Here is a 20,120-nt window from a genome sequence, read left to right on the forward strand (position 1 = left end):
ATTGCAGTGACTATTTCTTACAAGCCTCTATGATTTCTTGATTTATATTCTGTCCCACAGTGTAGCTACTCTCAGGGGGCTTATAGACTGACTACTCCTATTAGTGACTTCCTTCCTTTGCTATTTCTTATCTCCACCCAAACTAATTCTACATTTTGATCATCTGAACCAAGATCATTTCTCATTACTGTACTGACCTCATTCTTTGTTAACAGAGCCACGCCACCTCCCTTTCCTTTCTTCCTGTCCTTCTGACATAATTATCAGAGAGAACAGCATATGCACTGTATTGGCATTTTGTAGCAAAATGCATTCACCACAAATGCCATGTGCTTCTGTTTCATGGAGCTCACTGTACTAACAAATGGTGATTACTCTGGCAATACAGCTTTGATTTTAATCATACTGTCATGTGCAGTACAGTTTCATTAAATTGCACCTTAATTCAAAGAGTTAAAGCTGCCCATTAAAGGTAAGTGAAAACAGTTAATTTAGACATAAAGGTGAAATGTGTTCAATACACCATAGACACATCAGATGGATACTTGTGTTGTAAGAAATTAACCACAATGTTGAAAGATAAAGTTTAGCAAGCACGTTGACACTTATAATCTGCAATATGCTGCAGTTCTGTGTATCAGAGCCTTCTGGAGGTTACTGTGTGCCCAGCAGACAGAAAACATTTTCCATGTATAGCATAAGCTTTAATAACTTCCCTCTGTTACTGCCGGCAATGATACCATCAAGTAAGTAAAAACAGATGAAATTGCAGAAGGTCTTTTTTATGGAGAGCAGATGTCAATTGCGAATGTTTTATCGTTATATCATTAATTACAGCCCCAGTGCAGTCTTGAAATATGCTTTAGAACAGAGACGAATATTAATGAGTGGAATTTTCACGAACATTTCCTTGTACGTTTCTCTGTTACATTTGGAGTACCTAACACTATTTGTAACTTTCAAACTACATATAACAGATGTAAAAATGTTTACATGCATTACCACAATGAGAGAAGTGGCAGTTTGACACAGTTGATAGCAATCTTTCCTCTGAGCCAGAAGGTTGTGGGTTCAGGCACCCCTCTAGGACTGGAACATATAAATCTAGGCTGACAGTTCAGTGCTTACCAATGGAGTGCACCATTGTTCATTGCTGCATTCTTTTCACTGAGTTGTTAAAGCGAGGCCCCCAACCCCCTGTTCAGGTTGACGTAAAAGATCCCATAGCACTTTTTCAAATAAGAGAAGGGAATTTTCCCAGAATTCTGGCCAATTTCTATCCCTCAACAAACGCCATCAAAATATTAAGATAAAAGCAAAAAACTGTGGATGCTGGAAATCCAAAACAAAAACAAAAATAAAAATACCAGGAAAAACTCAGCAGGTCTGACAGCATCTGCGGAGAGGAATACAATTAACATTTCGAGTCCTATGACTCTTCAACAGAACTAAGGAAAAATAGAAGAGAGGTGAAATATAAGCTGGTTTAAGTGGGGGGGGGGGCGGGGTGGGACAAGCAGAGCTGGATAGAGGGCCAGTGATAGGTGGAGATTGCCAAAAGATGTCATAGACAAATGGACAAAGAGGTGTTGACGGTGGTGATATTAACTAAGAAATGTGCTAATGGGGACATTAAGGGTGGAAAGCAGGCCGAGCAAGGGACAGATAGCCATAGAGTCTGATGATCCTGCTAACGCTCCTAAGGGGGGAAAAGTATGTGTGAAGATACAGACAAACAAACAAACAATGGCAAGGGCACTAACTAACAGACTATCACTGTTAGTTAGTGCCCTTGCCATTGTTTGTTTGTTTGTCTGTATCTTCACACACACTTTTCCCCCCTTGGGAGTGTTAGCAGGATTAGCAGGCAGATGATCAACCTGCTGAACTGTGTCATGAACACTCCTTCCATGGCCAACAAGTCCCGGAAGACTTGAACCCAAACCTGAGGCCAGAGGCAGGGATGCTACCAACTAAGACACAAGGCCTCCTTTCTGTGCCCATTTAAACACCATGATATTTTGGATGACAAGCTTTTTTTTTGTAAAAATATACTTTATTCATAAAATATCTTCAATCACATTCCAAACCATTTCAAAAACAACATTACAAGGGTACAATCCAGGTTAAACTTTTACAAGATGTATCACCAGGTGCATCAGTACAAACAATATTACAATCATTTACAGCCTTTCATTTTGATCTGTACAGCCCGAGGGGCTCTAAACAGTTCCCAGTCTCTCGGTGCGCTGTGGTAGAAAGGTCTTAGACAGCGACCCTTCCCCATTGCGCCTTTGCGGCAGCTGCCCCAAGCTTTAGTGCGTCCCTCAGCACGTAGTCCTGGACTTTGGATTGTGCCAGTCCGCAACAATCGGTCGGGGACAACTCTTTGTGCTGGAAGACCAACAAGTTTCGGGCAGACCAAAGCGCGTCTTTCACCGAGTTGATGATCCTCCAGCTGCAGTTGATGTTTGTCTCGGTGTGTGTCCCTGGGAACAGCCCGTAGAGCACAGAGTCCTGTGTCACAGAACTGCTCGGGATGAACCTCGACAGCAACCACTGCAACTCTCTCCAGACTTTCTTTGCAAAGGCACAATCCACAAGGAGGTGAACAACGGTCTCTTCCCCACCACAGCCACCTCGAGGGCAACGTGCAGAGGGGGTGAGCCTCCTGGCATGTAGGAAGGATCTGACGGGGAGGGCCTTTCTCACCACCAGCCAAGCTACGTCTTGGTGCTTGTTGGAAAGTTCTGGCGATGAGGCATTCTGCCAAATGACTTTGACAGTCTGCTCGGGGAACCATCCCACAGGGTCCACCCTCTCCTTTTCCCTCAGGGCCTCTAGGACGTTACGTGCTGACCACTGCCTGATGGACTTGTGGTCAAAGGTGTTTTTCTGCATAAATTTTTCCACCAGGGACAGGTGGTACGGCACGGTCCAACTACTTGGAGCGTTCCGCGGCAGCGTGGCCAGACCCATCCTTCGCAACACCGGGGACAGGTAGAACCTCAGCACGTAGTGACACTTGGTGTTTGCGTACTGAGGGTCTACGCACCGTTTGATGCAGCCACACACAAAGGTGGCCATCAGTATGAGGGCGATGTTGGGCACGTTTTTTCCCCCTTTATCTAGAGGCTTGTACATCGCGTCCCTGCGGACACGATCCATTTTCGACCTCCAGATAAAGCGGAAGATGGCTCGGGTGATCGCCATCGCGCAGGAGTCTGGAATGGGCCAGACCTGCGCCACGTACAACAACAGCGAGAGTACCTCACACCTGATGACCAGGTTCTTACCCGCAATGGAGAGGGAGCGTCGCTCCCACATGCCCAGTTTCCTTTTCACCATAGCCACTCGCTCCTTCCAGTTTCTAACGCATGCCCCGGTCCCTCCGAACCATATCCCCAGCACCTTCAGGCCGTCAGCCCTGACAGTGAAGGGGACAAAGGATCGGTCAGCCCAGTTCCCAAAGAACATGGCCTCGCTCTTCCCACGATTTACCTTGGCTCCCGAGGCCAGTTCGAACTGGTCGCAGATGTGCATCAGTCTGCGCACCGACAGCGGATCCGAGCAGAAGACGGCGACGTCGTCCATGTACAGGGAGGCTTTTACCTGAGTGCCTCCACTGCCTGGGATCGTCACTCCTCTTATGCCCGGATCCTTCCTGATGGACTCGGCAAAGGGTTCTATGCAACACACGAAAAGGACAGGCGAGAGAGGACAGCCCTGCCTGACTCCAGATTTAATCGGAAAGCTATCTGTTTCCCACCCATTGATTGAGACTGCGCTACTGATGTTAGTGTAGAGCAGTTGGATCCAATTTCGAATTCCCTCCCCAAACCCCATTTTGGAGAGCACATCCCCCATGTAGGTGTGCGATATTCTGTCAAAGGCCTTCTCCTGATCCAAGCTGATGAGGCAGGTATCCACACCCCTGTCCTGTACATAGGCAATCGTATCCCTGAGCAGCGCCAGGCTGTCAGAGATCTTCCTGCCTGGCACAGAGCAGGTCTGGTCAGGGTGAATCACCAATTCCAGAGCGGATTTGACCCGGTTGGCGATGACCTTGGACAGAATCTTATAGTCCACATTCAACAGTGAAATGGGTCGCCAATTTCTAATTTCCTCCCTTTCCCCCTTGCGCTTGTAGATGAGGGTGATGATGCCTTTCCTCATGGATTCTGACATACTACCGGCCAGGAGCATACTCTCGTACACTCCTAGCAGGTCTGGGCCGATCAAGTCCCACAGAGCCGAATACAACTCCGCCGGCAAGCCGTCGCTTCCGGGGGTTTTACTCTTCTCGAAGGACTCGAGGGCCTTAGTCAGTTCATCAGGAGTTAGCGGTTTGTCCAGGCTCTCCCGCGTACTGTCATCTAAGACCTCCGTGATAGAGGACAGGAAGGACTGGGAGGCCGTGCTGTCCGTGGGCTTCACGTCATACAATCCGGCATAAAAGGATTTGCTGATCCTCAGAATGTCGGACCGTGATGACTTTACTGAGCCGTCTTCTTCCTTCAGGCTGCTGATCACAGAGCGCTCTCTGTGTACCTTTTGGAAGAAGAAACGTGAGCACGTCTCATCCTGCTCCACGGAGCGGACTCTGGAACGGAAGATGATCTTGGAGGCCTCCGAGGCAAAGTGCGAGGCTTGCTGGCCCTTCACCTCTTGGAGCTCCTCCTTGACATCGACCCCCATCGACCGCAGCCGGAGCAGATTCTGCATCTTTTTCTGGAGTCGGGACATTTCCCTCTGTTCCTTTCTAGCTTTCTGGGTGCCTTTGAGGATGAAAAACCTCTTGATGCTTCCCTTGATCGCTTCCCACCAGTGTGTCAGGGACTCAAAGAGGGGTTTCACGGTTCTCCAACCTTTGTAATCCCTCTTGAGCTCCTCAATGTTCTCTGGGGTCAGCAGTTGCACATTTAGCTTCCATGCCCCCCTGCCCACCCTCAGGTCCTTCTCCAAGTGGCAGTCCGCCAGTAGGAGGCAGTGGTCAGAGAAGAACACCGGCTTGACCTCGGTGGATCTGACTGTGAATGCACGGGACACAAACAGGAAGTCTATCCTGGAACGAATGGACCCGTCTGGCCGCGACCAGGTGTATCTACGCTGCGCTCCGTCTGCAGGATTGCTGAAGACGTCGTGCAGCTTGGCATCCTTAACTGTTTCCATCAGGGATCTGGACGTAGCGTCCAATCTGCTGCCGGCCCTGCCGGATCGTCCAGCCGCATCGATGATGCAGTTGAAGTCCCCGCCCAGAATGACCGGCCTGGAGGTCGCCAGCAGCAGTGGGAGCTGCTGAAAAACCTCCAGCCGCTCAGCCCCTTGTGCCGGGCCATACACGTTAATTAACCGGAGTGGAGCGTTCTTGTACATTACGTCTGCTACGAGGAGTCGCCCGCCCACCACCTCCTTGACCTCGGAGACGGTGAAGTTGCCTCCCCGCAGCAGAATACCCAGGCCGGAGGAACGAGAGTCGTTTCCGCCCGACCAGATCGATGGCCCATGGGACCACCATCGTGACCATTGCCTGTAGGAGCTGAGGTGCGGTATCGCACACTCCTGCAGAAACAACAGGTCAGCTTTGACCTTGGCTAGGTAGTCCAAGGTCGCAACACATCGCGTAGTAGATTTAATGCTACGCACATTTATGGATACAATCTTTAAACCCATTTTAAAGCATTTATTCTCCTACCAAACCCACTGTCTCTGAGAGTCCCAGACCTTTAGTCTGCTCCTTCATACCCGTAGTGAGCTCAAATTCCTTCACTTTGGATGGGCTGAGGTAGATCTCCTTGGCCGTGTTCTGCTCCGGTGGCATCTGGAGGTTCACGTAGAGAGCGGGTTTTGAGATGACCTTTGCTGGAGAAGCTTCTCCAAAACTCACCCCCTCTGGGGTGTTGCTGTTCCCGGCTTCCTGGAGCTGGGGTGCGATGATTGCCTCACTGCTCCCAGATTCCAGGGGCTGTGGTGCACTGGCCTCCTCAGGTTGCAGGCAAAGTCGGGGTGCGCTGGTCTCCTTGTTGTCTCCAATTTTCTGGAGCTCGGGTGTCTCGTCCTCCAACGCCCTGGAGCTTTGCCGCCTCTTCTGTCGGTGCCGCCCTGGCACTTCATCATCCGAAGAGCTGCTGCCCTTGTCATCCGTGTCGGATGGGAGACGCCTCTTGCCGCTTCTCTGGGAAACGCCTTTGCTTCTTCTTCGCTCCCTCTTACTTTTCTTGTTCTTCACCGTCCGCCACTCCCCCTGCTGCTTTTCCACTGCTGCCTCCTCCTCCATTGATTCGCTGTCCTGAGGACTGGGAGGTACTGGGGGTAGTGCTGCTGATTGGCTCTCTGTTGCCTCGATCTCTTTCTCCACCTTGTCTCTCTCTGTGTCCTGTGTGTCCTCCTTTGTCCCGTTGAGCTCCCTGGGGGCCTTGGTGGTTGGAGTGACACGAAACATTTCTTCTGCTTCCCCCTGGTCGGCTTTGGCTGCCTGTGCGTAAGTAAGGCAGCGTTTGGTGCAGGTCCTGTAGAGGTGACCTGCCTCGCCACACAGGTTGCAGCACTTGGCCTGTTTGCAGTCTTTTGTCTGGTGCCCTTCCTGTTTGCAGATCTTGCAGAGGGAGGCGCTGCAGTTGGCCGCCACATGACCAGCCTTGCCGCATGAGCGACAATGCTTGGGTTGCCCAGCGTAGACCAGGTAGCCACGGTTTCCCCCGATAGCGAAACTGGAAGGAGGGTGGAAAACGGCTCCCTTACCGTCGGTCTTTAGCGTGACCTTAAACAGGCGTTTGCCTGTCCAGATCCCCAAGTCATCTCGAATCTCGGTGCCGCTCCCCACCTTATCGAAGTACCTGGTGAGGAAGGTGACCACGTCGGCGACAGGGACGAAGGGGTTGTACACATGCAACATCACCACACGTTCCCGTTGCAACGGCAGAGAAAAGTGCGGCTCCGCCGTCAGGATCTTCATCTCCGGCAGGTCTCTCTTCTCCTCGAACACCCTCAGGAGCCGGACGCAGTCTGCCACCCGCTTGAACGTCACGTCAAAATAACCACCTTTGCGGGAGTCGTGCAGGGTGAAGATCTCCGGAGCTTGGAAGCCGCACGCCTTCAACAGGATCCTCCTGGTGAAGAAGCCCCGATCCATAGGTGATCCTCCTTCGCTGTGGTTCACCGTGACTCGGACGGTGATAGGTAACCCACGGTATGGATTTCGATTGCGATTGGTTATAGCCCTTCCATCCCGACCTTGCCTTGGCAGGACCATGGTGTCGCCCCTGCAACACTTGATCTTAGCCAAAAGGCCGAGAAGCGATATCAGTGGTAGTGCCACACAACAGTTATTCAACCAGAGCAGGTAAGCTACTGAAAGTGCAAGATGGAAAGAGTGGGTGCCTTCTACAGGACATCCGGGACCTGAGTAAACAGAGCAAGCTCTGGTATATCTCCTTTAACAATCAGATGGAAGGATTGCAAAACATGAAGGGATAAGATTCCTCACTTGTAATAGTTAATTTGCAGTGCCAGTTAGGTTGATGAGTAGGAATTTACACATCATGCTTTAAAAGGGTACTTAGGTTTGAAATTGCTTAACTTTCTGTGGCGAGTTTCACTCATCTCTACCATGCAAGCATAGGCACTTCACACTATTCAATGCATTTGAATGGGAAGCAAAACAGCAAGATGCAATTTTCACAATGCTAACAGCAGAGCAGCACACCTCTGATGGAATTTCTCAATTTTCACACTTTATTGTGCTGCTGTGCTCTCCTGAAGTAACTATGGCATTCAGACTTAAGTAATGTTGAACGCTATTAGCTTTGTCTTTATTTTGCCACAAGCTTTGGGTCCTTGTGTATTTGCAGGCTGCCGCACTTATCTGCATAGTAACAGTGATTACACTTAAGTAATTAATTGGTTGTGAAGTGCTGTGACAAGTCTTGAGGATGTGAATGGTGCTGTGTGAGCATTTTAGGAGTTAGGTTTATGCATAGTGTGCTGGAACTTCATGTGTTGATATTTAATTCCTAAGTATATGCTATGTTGATATGTGGCATTGTGTATGTGATGGAAGAATGCATTGTTGGCTGTGACTCTGTGGGATGGGAATGCAGGTTGGTATATGATGCTTTTGGCCAGTTCTTCCTCCCTTAGGGCTTGAAGCAGACTGCTGTTCATTCCATTGCCCTAATTATGCAGGTTGCAGCACTCTACAGGAAAGTTCTGGGTGATTGCACCAAAAGTCTTAATTTCACCTATCAGGTGCTCCTTGGCAAGCAAATCGAAAAATCAGCCCTCAGGTTGTTGGGAAGGGTCCAATTGTCACCAGTTCCAAGCAGAGGCTGCTGATGCTGTTTGGAAAGGTATGCATTCCAAAGGTATTTCATACAGGTTTCTTGGAGCAGATGCTCTTTGCTACAGAATGCAGATGTCGGAACAGCTGCTGTTAATATGGAGTAAGATGTACAGTGTTACTTTAGCTCCATTAAGGTTTTGGCATTTTTTTAAAAATTGCAATCATATATCAGGCTTCAAGTTCAATAAAAATAAAACTTTAATTATGATGCTAATTTAGTGCTCACGAAGTTTACTTTTTAAAAATCTGTCAGAACTAAGTGCATTCCATTCCTACAGCACTGAGTGCTAGTACATCTAGCATTATTCTTAAGTTTGCATAGTGTCAAAATCTACAGAAGGATTAGCAATAAAGGACTTGACATACTCTTGAGGGTAAACACCTATGCCTGTAGCAATACCTGTCCCAAGTTGCTGCTGAAAATGTGAAATGACACACAGCTACTTTGAGAAACAGGGGTCAAACTGGCTACCAAAACGAGCAGGAATTTTTAAAACTCCTCCCTGAGTGAACAAAGAGGCTCCTGGGATTCATTACTGTTGGTGACTTCATTAGACCCAGAATAGGCCCTGCATAATTAGACATTGTTCCTCTTGGGACACTTTTAACCGAGTTTCTCTGGAAGCTTGAAAATGGCCCCAGAATGCTCCCACAACATGATGGGGAAGAAGGGAAAGGTGTCCGTACAACAATTTGTTGAGGAGGGAGGGGACTTGGGGCAAAAACCATAAGACCATAAGACATAGGAGCAGAAGTAGGCCATTCAGCCCATCGAGTCTGCTCCACCATTCAATGAGATCATGGCTGATCTGATAATCCTCAATTCCACTTTTCTGCCTTTTCCCCAAAACCCTTGATTCACTTACTGATTAAAAATCTGTCTGTCTCAGCCTTGAATATACTTAATCACCCAACCTCTACAGCCCTCTGCAGTAAAGAATCCCATAGATTCCTCCTCATCTCTGTCTTAAACGGGCAATCCCTTACTCTGAGATTATGCCCTCTGGTCCTAGACTCTCCCAAAAGGGGAAATAACCTCTCAGCATTTACCCTGTCAAGACCCCTAAGAATCTTATATGTTCCAATAAGGTCGCCTCTCATTCTTCTAAACTCCAATGTGTACAGGCCCAACCTACTCAAGATAAAGTCAAAATACTGCAGGTGCTGGAAACCTGAAACAAAAGCAAAAAATGCTGGAAAAACTCAGCAGGTCTGACAGCATCTGTGGAGAGAATTTACTTCTCTTCACAGATGCTATCAGGCCTGCTGAGTTTTTCCAGCATTTTTTGTTTTTGTCCCAGCCTACTCAACCTCTCCTCAAAAGGAAATCCCTCCATACCCAGGATCAACCTAGTAAACCTTTCAGGACTGCCTCCAATGCCAGTATATATTTCCTTAGATAAGGGGACCAAAACTGTTCACAGTATTCTAGCCGTGGTCTAACTAGTGTACTGTGAACGGTTTTGGCCCCCTTATCTAAGGAAAGACATGGTGGATCTGAGTTTCAACCCAAAGTGTGAACCTCCTTACTCTGAAACAGTGTCAAATTTATGCCAACACTTACGCTGACCCTGGAATATCTTCCCTTATCTCATTGTCGTAATGGAAAAGAATGAAAAGAACCAGCCTATATGTAAATAGCTGAAATAATGAAAAGAGTCCCCGCAGCACCAGTGGCAGCAGTGGCCAGTACTGGATGACAAGCAGTCCCCCAGATTCTAAGTCCTGGAGTCCAGGACCAGGGGAATGTGTGCAGGTAGGGGGTAAGGTCTCAAAGCTGCCAGAGGAGGTGAGGCCAGGGGGTGTAAGATGGGAAGCTTGATGGAGAGGAAAGGTGGAGAGGGGGTATCCGTTAGGGCATACCTTGTGTGTCCAATGTGGAGAGGGGTCCCTTGAGGGAGGCCCAATCATGGTGACCTGCTGAGCTTCCCCCGCTGCCCTTGAATTCTTCCCGCCAGCCTCAAACTTGAGGCCAGTCAGAAAACGTCCCTTAAGTGGCCACTTAAGGGCCTTAATTGGGGTGAGGGTGAGGTGGTGCCCTAGACCTTGCCCACCCATGTCAAATAGTGGATAGTAAGGGGCGGGCAGGAGGGCAGTGGGAAGGCCACCCAGGGAATTTTACTCCCCCCAACCCTGCCTGCAAACCTACCATAATATTCTGCCCAATGCTTCAATTTAATGACTTATTGTCAGAAAAAGGAGGAGGTCGAGGAAAGTAAGAAAAGAAAAAACCTGCAACCACAGGAGGTCTGAAAACAAATAACAAAATAAATGGACAATGAAAACACAGTTGGCCACCAGTCTTCCAGAAAGGCAAAATAAGACAGATCAACATCCTGGGTGCACATTCTCCTTTGTCCCATTCCAGAACTAGTTGTCTCTACACCTGGAATACCAGCCTGCACCCTGATAAATTTAAAATCTGTGATAAAGTTAAGGTTTAAAGTTGCTGCAGTTGGTATGTAGATAAAAGGACTGCAGAGTGCGTAAGAGAAAGATAAGATACCAGGACCAATTTTACAAAATTGCTTTCCTAGAGCCTTGGGATGTTTTATTACATTAAACGTGCTATATAATTACAAGTTGCTGTTGTTGTTGTTGAGCCACTCCTGACATGAGCACAATTTGGTAAAAACAGTTCCACTGTTCTGGAAGCATATGCTGAACAGAATTAGAATAGCAAAACAGATCATAGACAGATGTCACATTGGAAAAGGAGTGGAGTTAAATGGTGAACCACAGAGAGGTCAGGTTCACAGTTGGAGAGAGAAGAGAGATGTTCAGAAAAGCAAGCATCTAATCTTCTCAAGTCAAAGAATCATAGAATGGCTACAGCACAGAAGGTGGCCTTTGGGCTCTCCTGTATTGAGCCATCTATTTGTGAGTTGCTTCATACACTTAACCTAAACAAATAAAACTGAGACTAAAATGAATCCCATTCTGAGAGAATCATTATTCTAAATTATTTCCTTGGATATTTACATTCTAGAAAATTCTCTGATGCAATGGAAGATAAATAATATTGGTGTGGTCCCCTCTTGCTCAATATTAGTAGGTTAAACCTATTGAAATGAGACTGACTTTCCTGAATGTTCCCTTTGTTATGATCCCCGTAGAGATCAATAACTTTTAAAAGGAAGTAATTCCCATGAAAGGAAAACTGATCGACAAGTTTCACTTTTTAAAACTGAAATCAACTAAAATCAACATAATTGTAACATAAATTAACAGGTGAAGGATATTTCAAATAAAAAGATAAATTTCACTTGAAGTTGTGGTTGTGTTCCTGAAAAATGTGACTTTAAGCGAAATGACTAAGTGAGTCATAGGTTCCCATAGAAATCACTGTTTCTATTGCCGAGGCCCAGTGTTATGAGGCTATGGCCCTTTATTTTTGAAAATATGATTTTTAAATTTTCAACTGACTGGAAATTTGAACTGAGACAAAGCAAACTGCTTAAAAATGCAAGGCCACAACCCAAGGTGAAGATGAGAAATCAACAAATAACTGTCAGGGGAGTGTGAAGAGAGAGACATTTCCTATAATCCAGACACCCATAGAAACTCGTAACTGTTTAAGGGAGAGACATTAAAAATGCAAAGTACTGGATATTGAAACAATGGCTGCTGCAGACAGACCCACCCAATTCCTCTTGGAAATACACAATGGGTGAAGTATTTCAAGGCAAGGCTGCCAGCCACTAGAGAGAGTTTGCAAGTGACACATGCAGTGTTAAGAAAGTCTTCTTCTCTCTCCATCTCTCCCTTTTGGAATAAGTGTGTTGCCCAGTTTGAGAAGCCAACTCTACCATAAACCTATCAGTGAACTGAGATCTCGTAATAATTGCAAAATCTATATCTGACCGCATCCAAGAAACCAGTTAATCTAAATCAGCCGCATCATTTAAAATCTACGCTTCAAGGACCGTCAAAGGACACTTAACCATATATTCTTTTACCTTTGTTTTATTGGACTCTAACTTCCCTTATTTCTGATACCTATGTGTGCATATGTGTGTATGTGTGTGTGTGTGTGTGTGTGGTGGGTGGGAGGGCGGGGTGGGGGGTTGGGGGCTAATGACTGCATGAGGGCCAAATGATTGATGTTGCACTTTTATTATCTTTCTCGGGTTTAGAGATTAATAAATTTGCTCTTTCTTTGACTAAGAAAACTTTCTTTGATCGACCCCTTATTGCTCAGAGCTTAAATAGTAAAATGCATTCTGATTTGGAAAAGGCATATCCTCATAAGAACGAAATTTAAACCTTTGCTGTGACCAACCAAGGAGGTTGAATAGAGGGGAGCCAGTTCACCCCTTCTCACCTGTTCATAATTCCAGGAATAATGGCAGGGAGTGAGGCCAGGGAACAAGGGTGAGAGGCTCACTTATCTTACTCTATTAAATGGTCTCATGGGCTCTGGCAGCACTGAACAGCAGCAATGGGTCTTGTCCAATCCACAATCCCTTACCCTTCCTGTCTTCAGCTCTCTACTATTTCCAGCTGTATAGCAACACCCAGTAACACAATATTTGCTCTATTCTCAGAGACCTGCTTCAACACTAGGACCTGTTCAAAGACTGCCAAACAGAAATCAGTTCCATCCAAAGCGAATCTTTCTTGTTTTCTACTTTACATGAATTGTCAGTGTATTCTGAACTGCAAAACAGAAAATGCAGGCTGATCCAACCCCATTGTCATTAGCTTTCTATTCACCTTTTGCTTCTTAGCTGTTCATCTCAATGGCAATCTCAGGTCACATTTCTTGGAACCTAATGATATCATAATCAGGAAACAATTAACCTTCTTTCAAAATATTCCCCCAGTCCACTTTGGTCTTAAAGGGACATCACACAAAAGAAAACTCAGGCTTTTCCAGGCACATGGGTCATCACACCTTGAATAACATTTTGCATGTCTTTATATTTGAAGCCTCTGAGACTGTTGCACAGGATAGAAAACAAAGGATGAGATTTTAACTCATTTAAAACACAATCATTTTCACAGAGTTAAAATCAGACCAGTGTTTAAGTGATGAACTCCTGGGAGAAGCCATGGAAAGGTTATTCCAAGGTACTGTACATCCTTGATGTATTGCCCAAACAGATAGGATTACTTGCCAGCTTTAAGCTTGGTAAACTGAAACTAAAAATGAGCATATCGTCAACATCACATAGATACATGAAGATATATTTTTAAAAATCTATAATAAATTTATTAACATACATCCAATCACAATATTAATCCTTGGTGCAAGATATGGTTTATGTCAATTAAAATGCACATATCAATAATGAAGATTAGTAGAATTAGCAAAATATGTGAAACTATTGAACATTTATTAATTGTTTCAAAGGAAACTGTTTCAATCAGAGTAAATATTAGTTAACATCACCTTTATATGATCAGCATTTCCCTTTTGATTCAATGGGTAAATGGGCAAATTATTGATGTTTAGAAATAAAGCAGGACTCTATTATTTTGTGGTGAAGTAGGTAGATTATGCCACTTGGTGTGAAGTTGTGGCCATGCAATTGGGTTTTGTCAACAAAACTGGCTAGGATTTCTAGTCACCACTTCCAGATGTGCATATGTATGATCTTTGGGTGAAGAAGGATCAGGATTAAAGGTTCGGTTGTCATAGGTCCCATGGTGAATAAGATACTATGTACAGGCTATACAAACAATTGTGATAGAATGAGGGGGCAGAGGACTGCTGTCTTCGGGAGAGGAGGAATAAGGGAGGACAAGGGCTCTACAATTAATATTTCTCATAACTGTCCATGGCACAGTGTGTTCTTTTGATTTCTCCCTATCCCTTCAGCAAATTTTGAAGGAGCACATCACTATAGTTATAGATATGCCTAATGTCATAGTTCATATGTTTTAGAGGTATAGCTTTTTAATTTTAGAAATTGAATTTTAAATGTAAGTTTAGCAGGGAAAACTCTGGTAAACAGCTAGAGGCTGGCAAACAACACAGGTTTAAGATAATTACAATTCAAAAGGCAACTACAGTTTGCTGGATAAAGTCAGAGTAAAAAAGGTGGTGGTCTTGGCTAAAGAACTGAAGACATGAAATCTGCAGCTATTGCAGTAAAAGAGATATTATTCATACGGTTTTCCAGAATGAAGGAAAGCTTTGGAACTAAAAGGCAGTTAATTTTAATTTCTACCTGGCATAGGCTGCATGTGTCACATTTGCCATGGAGATGGTTGAAGCTTAGTGAGATTCTTTGTTTTGAGTTTATCTCTGTGAATTCAGTTAGCCAGTAGGCTTAGCCAGTAGGCAAGACCAGTTGATGTTGGAAAAGACTAAGTTAACAAAGCTGACAAAGTTAAGAGACTGTGTCAGCTTTGGGCCTTATAAGCTTGGAGCTCCTTGGAAGTTAAGAGATAAAGCCAGACCTACACCTGAAGTAGAGTAAATGCTAGATCTATCGTCCATGATATAGGCTGCAATTTGGAGCTGGGGTATTCATTATAAGACAAAGTTGCCAAGGGGAAAAATGACTGCAAGATTTGTTTCCCTGGGAGCTAAAGGAAGAAATCTACAGCAATCCTCTCAGTGAAAGGCAGTTAACCTGGAGTTCTGGAAGTAATTAGCTTAGTTGCAACATGAAACCATAGCGGCAGGCTATTGGAAACCAGTGGTGTTTAGTGATGCTTTAAACCACTTGCAGGAGTTGCAGGGAGGCTGGTGCTTGAGGTGTGGAATCCAGAGTTGTGAAATCCGTAAAGAAGTTGGAGGGTCGCTTAGCCAAAAGCTATTGGAAGGACCCCCATGAAACCGTGTTCCTTTGAGAACAGCTGGAACAAGGAAGAGAAGTAAAGTAAATTCCAGAGTGAGGTGATATACCTTTTGGATTGGTCCCACAGAAAAAGTGAGTGAACCTTCAAGATTTCGTAAGAACTCTCGGGGGAAGTAAAAAGAAGAACTGAGTTTATGGCATACGTCTTTATAAGCTATAGTGTTGTTACTAGTGCTAAATTTGTTTAATTCTTTTTGATCTACAATAAAGTTTATTTTTGTTAAAAAACTTGAAATCTTGTGGTGTAGTTCTCTCAGTTAATTGCTGGGTGTTTGGATTTCTTCTTTAAGTGTTAACAGTTCCTAACCGGATCATAACAATAGCGTGTATTTATTACATAAATGACTAATTTTTTCTTTGTATTTGTTAAGGTAAGAATGACACATACAGAGTGAAATTTAAACTGGCCCATGGGAGCAGGTTACGAGGCTGGGAGGGTTGGGGAGGAAGGCAGGGGATGGAGTGCCTGTCATCTTCCCGACTCCTTCGAGGATGGCCTTCTTGCACAGTGTCATTTCAGGTCCTAAAGTGGCTAATTATTGGGGGGGGGGTGCTCTCTGTCACCTGGGGAGCCTGCCCAGAAAAAGCTGGTGGCCTCCTGCAGGCTCGGCCTGGTGGGGGGCACAACTAATCCTGATAAGGGATCCTACGGCCCAAGGAGAGCCCCATGGTGGCAAGGGGTCACCCCTGCCCAAGCAGAATGAACCTTGCCCTCATCACTCACCAGGGCCCGGCTGACTGGCCCCCAGGACCCCAACCCCATTCACCTGGGTTCCAGGGCAGCACCATGATGCTACACCCAGCCAGGCGCAGTCCCAGCAGTAGCCATCACTCCGAGAAGCACCATTGGGATTGAAGAGCTGTCAGCCCTTTGATTGGCCAGCAGCTCTTGAAAGCAGGTTCTCCGCTATTATAGGGACAGAGTTCCTGACACCAGTCTGTAAATTGCCTGAAGAACACAAAATTGTGTCAAGGCTCCTTGAAACGGTTGAGATGGGGCTGCTTCAGCTTTCTGGCCTGTCCTCAGTGCCATCACCGCCTACATTAAATTCCACCCTCAGTGTCAATATGGAGCACTCCCTGGTCATATGTAGCATGGGAAGAAGCAGAGTAACACGCTTCCTTTGAATCGCTACAATATCTGTCTCCGATCATAGACCAGAAGAGCATTCCCTACTGAGAAATTGTGACACTTTTTCACTTCGCACTGACAATCCTGTGGCTTGTGAGTGAAGTTGCTAATTAATGCTGAAGTGGTGTAGTTTTGACACCCACTGGGAGCTTGATTGAAACTATTTAAACTCATTGCATGTAGAACTGTTGCAGCCAGAGTGACTTTCATTTTGCGTTCTGGACTAGATTCCCATCAAGAAATAACCACATTGAAGGATGCAAAAATCTTTGAGTTTACTTTTTAAGTGGCAGATTCAAATAGACCCTTAAAGATCCATGCATTTATCTGCAGTAGGTCTGAGAAAAGCTGTCCGCAGTTTGCACGGCACATTGTCATTCATGAATCAATTTCACAAAGGGCCTGAAAGACACATATGCCCCCGATTTGCATAAGCAATAGGCCTAACCCCTGTTTCACATGGTAGCCCTGGATGACTATGGGGTGCCCTAACCAATATAGATATGCAGTGCACTTCTGGCACAGACAAATGCTGCACACATTATATCAGGCCATGCAGTGCCCATTCATACAATTATTTGGTGCCAGTGATTTTAATCCTGTACTAATAGTGGGCACAGTTTGTTTACTTCATTGCTTTAGAAAAGGCTAGGAATAGGTAAATGCCCATTATTGACTCCTCTCAGTTACTGGCATTTGTAATCATTAAAAACAATTTCAAGGCTTTATACTTTGGGCTGGATTTTAACATTCATAATGGGGCCATATCCATGGCTGCATACGCAGGTGATGGGACGGCTCCGCTGATTTTGCCATGTAGAATCAATTAAAAGCCAGCAGACTGGAGAGCTGGCTAATTACAGGGGACACATTAAAGGGGCGCTGAACAAGGGAGACTGGAGAGGAATGGCTGCAGTGTAAGGAATGGTCGCTCCAAGATTTAGTGATACCTCCCTGGAGGTGCTCCTAGAGACAAGTGATGTTGAGCCTTATGAACAAGATGTGGCTGGAGGCAGCCAAGCAAGTCAATAACTTTTGGGTGGATGGAGGAACATGCGTCTAGTGGCGTCAGAGATTCAATAACCTGATGTGGTCTGGGAAGGTGAGTGACATTCATAATTGCAAACTGGCAGCCCAGCATGAATGATACATGAGGCCGGGTGGTTGACCAATGCATGGGGTATGAACAGACACCATCCTCCACATTGCGGTGCCCAGTTTCTGTGCATATGAACCTTATTGTCAGTTCAAGGTGAGCGCTGCATGGAGGTGACTGAATGGCCACTTGCTGATGCCATCCTAACAGTGCACTGCTGCACATTTACAGCGTCTTAGAGTGAGCTGCACAGATAGGCCATGAGACAGGAGAGACACCCTGTATTTCTGAGCTTGCAGGAAAGGTGCGCTCACAATGCCTGGAGCATCAATGGATGGGAAGTGGAGTGTCATTCATCACTGTGGTGATGCCCATGGAGATCAGATGGGTCGCGGCAGGAAAGCATGTTGCTGAGGGTGAGGTGGGTGTGTAGCCAATGGAGAATGAACAGACTGATGGATGTTTCTAACATTCTTTTTATCATGTGTGACCTGTGGCACCTGTGTGCACCTTCCACACCACTGGAAACTCCTGATCAAGTGGGAGACATCAAAGGTTGATTAAAGGAGCAGCTCTTTTAGGTAAATCACATCCCTCCAGCAGATAAAATTAACTTAATGGCGCAGTTTTAAAGAATGTGCATCTAAAGAGTATGCATCAACAGAGGGCCCTGGAGTGCATATGCATAGATCTAGGAAGATGGCAGAACATATTGAGAGTGTGGTTAACAAGGCATATGGCATCTTGGGCTTCATAAATAAAAGCATTGAGTACAAAAGCAGGGAAGGTATGCTGAACCTGTATAACGCTCTGGTTGGGTCACAACTAGAATATTGCATCTAGTTCTCGTCACCACACTTCAGGAAGGATGTGAGGTTCCTTGAGAGGGTGCAGAGGAAATTTACCAGAATAGTCCCAGGGATGAGGGATTTTAGCTATAAGGTGAGGTTGGAGAAGCTGAGGTTGTTCTCCCCACAGGATAGGAGATTGAGGGTTGATTTGATAGAGGTGTGCAAGATTATGATAGGTTTGGATGAGGGATACAAGGAAAAACTATCCATTTGGTTGATGGTATAAGGACTAGGGGACATAGCCATAAGGTTTTGGTCAAGAGATACAGGGGGGATGTAAGGAAGAACCTTTTTACACAGCGAGTAGTAATGTTGTAGAACTCACTGCCTATGGAGGTGGTGGAAGCAGAGACAATCAATGATTTCAAAAGGAAATTGGATTGGCACTTGAAGGGAATAAACTTGCATGGCTATGAGGGTAAAGCAAGGGAATGTGACTGACTGAATTTCTCCATGGGGAGCCATTATAGATTGGATGGATGAATGGCCTCCTTCTGTAGCGTAATGATGCTATGACTCAAGATCCAGCAGCAGATGAGATAAAGACAAGGGCTTCTGGTCCACTGGACACCTCAGGAGATCACTGCAATCAGAGGAGATGGTGTCACTTTTGTCAAGGAGTGCCGTCCAATAGCACAGCTACCTTCACATCATTGGGTATTGCCACACATGTAGAATGGGTGAGCATTGCACAGACACACAGGAGGAGGTAAAGGAGGCAGTGACAGTGGCAGCCGCTTCTCCACGGAGGAGTGAGGAGAAGCCTTCAATGCCCAAATTTAGGCAGATGCTGAGCTTCAGGTGTCATCAGCAAAGCAACAGATGTTTCAGCAGCAGTGTGAAATGCGTGAGCATCTGTTGGAGTTCCCAGAGGCAGTGCAGTCCCATGTACAAACAGTGGAGGAATCCATCCATGTCATGAGTGTTGCCATTTCTCTGCAATGTGAGTGCATGGCTTCCTCCATTGGGAGAGTGATGGCCCTCATGAAGAGATACATTGAATATAGCATCAAGTGGAAGCAGGGTTGTGCACAGACCTCCATAATATAGTCTTACCCAGGAGATGTATGGACCAGCTATGCATCTCCCTAATGCCAGAAGGTGATAAGTTGCAGGCAACCACAGGAATGCATGTGAACCCGAAAAGTCCGAGGACCAGCAGGCTGAAGGTAATGAAGGCTCCTCTTATGGCTGTTTGATCGCTGAAAGTGAATTCTTGGCCTCTATGATGGTGACACTAACACTGCATATGGTCTGATGACTGAGGTAGCCCGTGCACAGATACAGGTGGCGCTGAATGTGTCAACTCCCAGTAGGGCTCAACACCGGAGGATGAAAGTCATGGCCACCTGGAGCAAAATAGGCAGCAGCCTGCCTCCACATCAACTCCACATGAAGGAAGATCACTTTCTTGGAAGTTACCTTAAGTAGTGCTTAAATGCATGGATTAGCACTTGGGGTTTCACTGATTGATGTTTCTTTGCTTAATGTAGTAGCATTACATGTTTGATGAGAGTTAAATGTGTTATGATGCACATATTAACGGCTTGTATGTTTATTTCTGTACCAGTGGACCCTGACTGATAAAGTCACAACACCTGCTTGAAATAAAGATAAAGATTAAGACTGGCTTTTTCCAACAGAGTTTTATTTTTGGTCCATAAAACTCTACAGAGAACTTGTCTCACCTGTTTTCTCTTTTATACATTCAAATGGGTACGTGGCCAGTTTACTGATGATGACCAATTGAACTCCATGTGAGTTAACTGTTTTCTTCCCCAACACTGACCAGGTATGGATAGAATTCAATGGATGGTGTATAAAGGTGAGCACTTCATGAGCAACAGAAGGGTTTGGCATGTTGTGATGACAGGGCCTATGTGAAGGT

At 45.7% G+C, this 20,120-nt stretch overlaps 1 long non-coding RNA gene across 1 annotated transcript in view; it reads left to right on the forward strand.

The window, feature by feature from the left end:
• Positions 1–8,342, forward strand: part of LOC144694210 (uncharacterized) — a 30,165-nt gene extending 21,823 nt beyond the window's left edge. Inside the window, exon 3 of the long non-coding RNA XR_013579680.1 lies at positions 8,185–8,342. This is a non-coding gene — a long non-coding RNA (uncharacterized LOC144694210). The remainder of the gene's footprint in view (positions 1–8,184) is intronic.
• Positions 8,343–20,120: the final 11,778 nt, after the last annotated feature.

The sequence above is a fragment of the Cetorhinus maximus genome, chromosome 19 (genome assembly GCF_964194155.1).
Source record: "Cetorhinus maximus chromosome 19, sCetMax3.hap1.1, whole genome shotgun sequence".
Taxonomy (NCBI): Eukaryota; Metazoa; Chordata; class Chondrichthyes; order Lamniformes; family Cetorhinidae; genus Cetorhinus; species Cetorhinus maximus.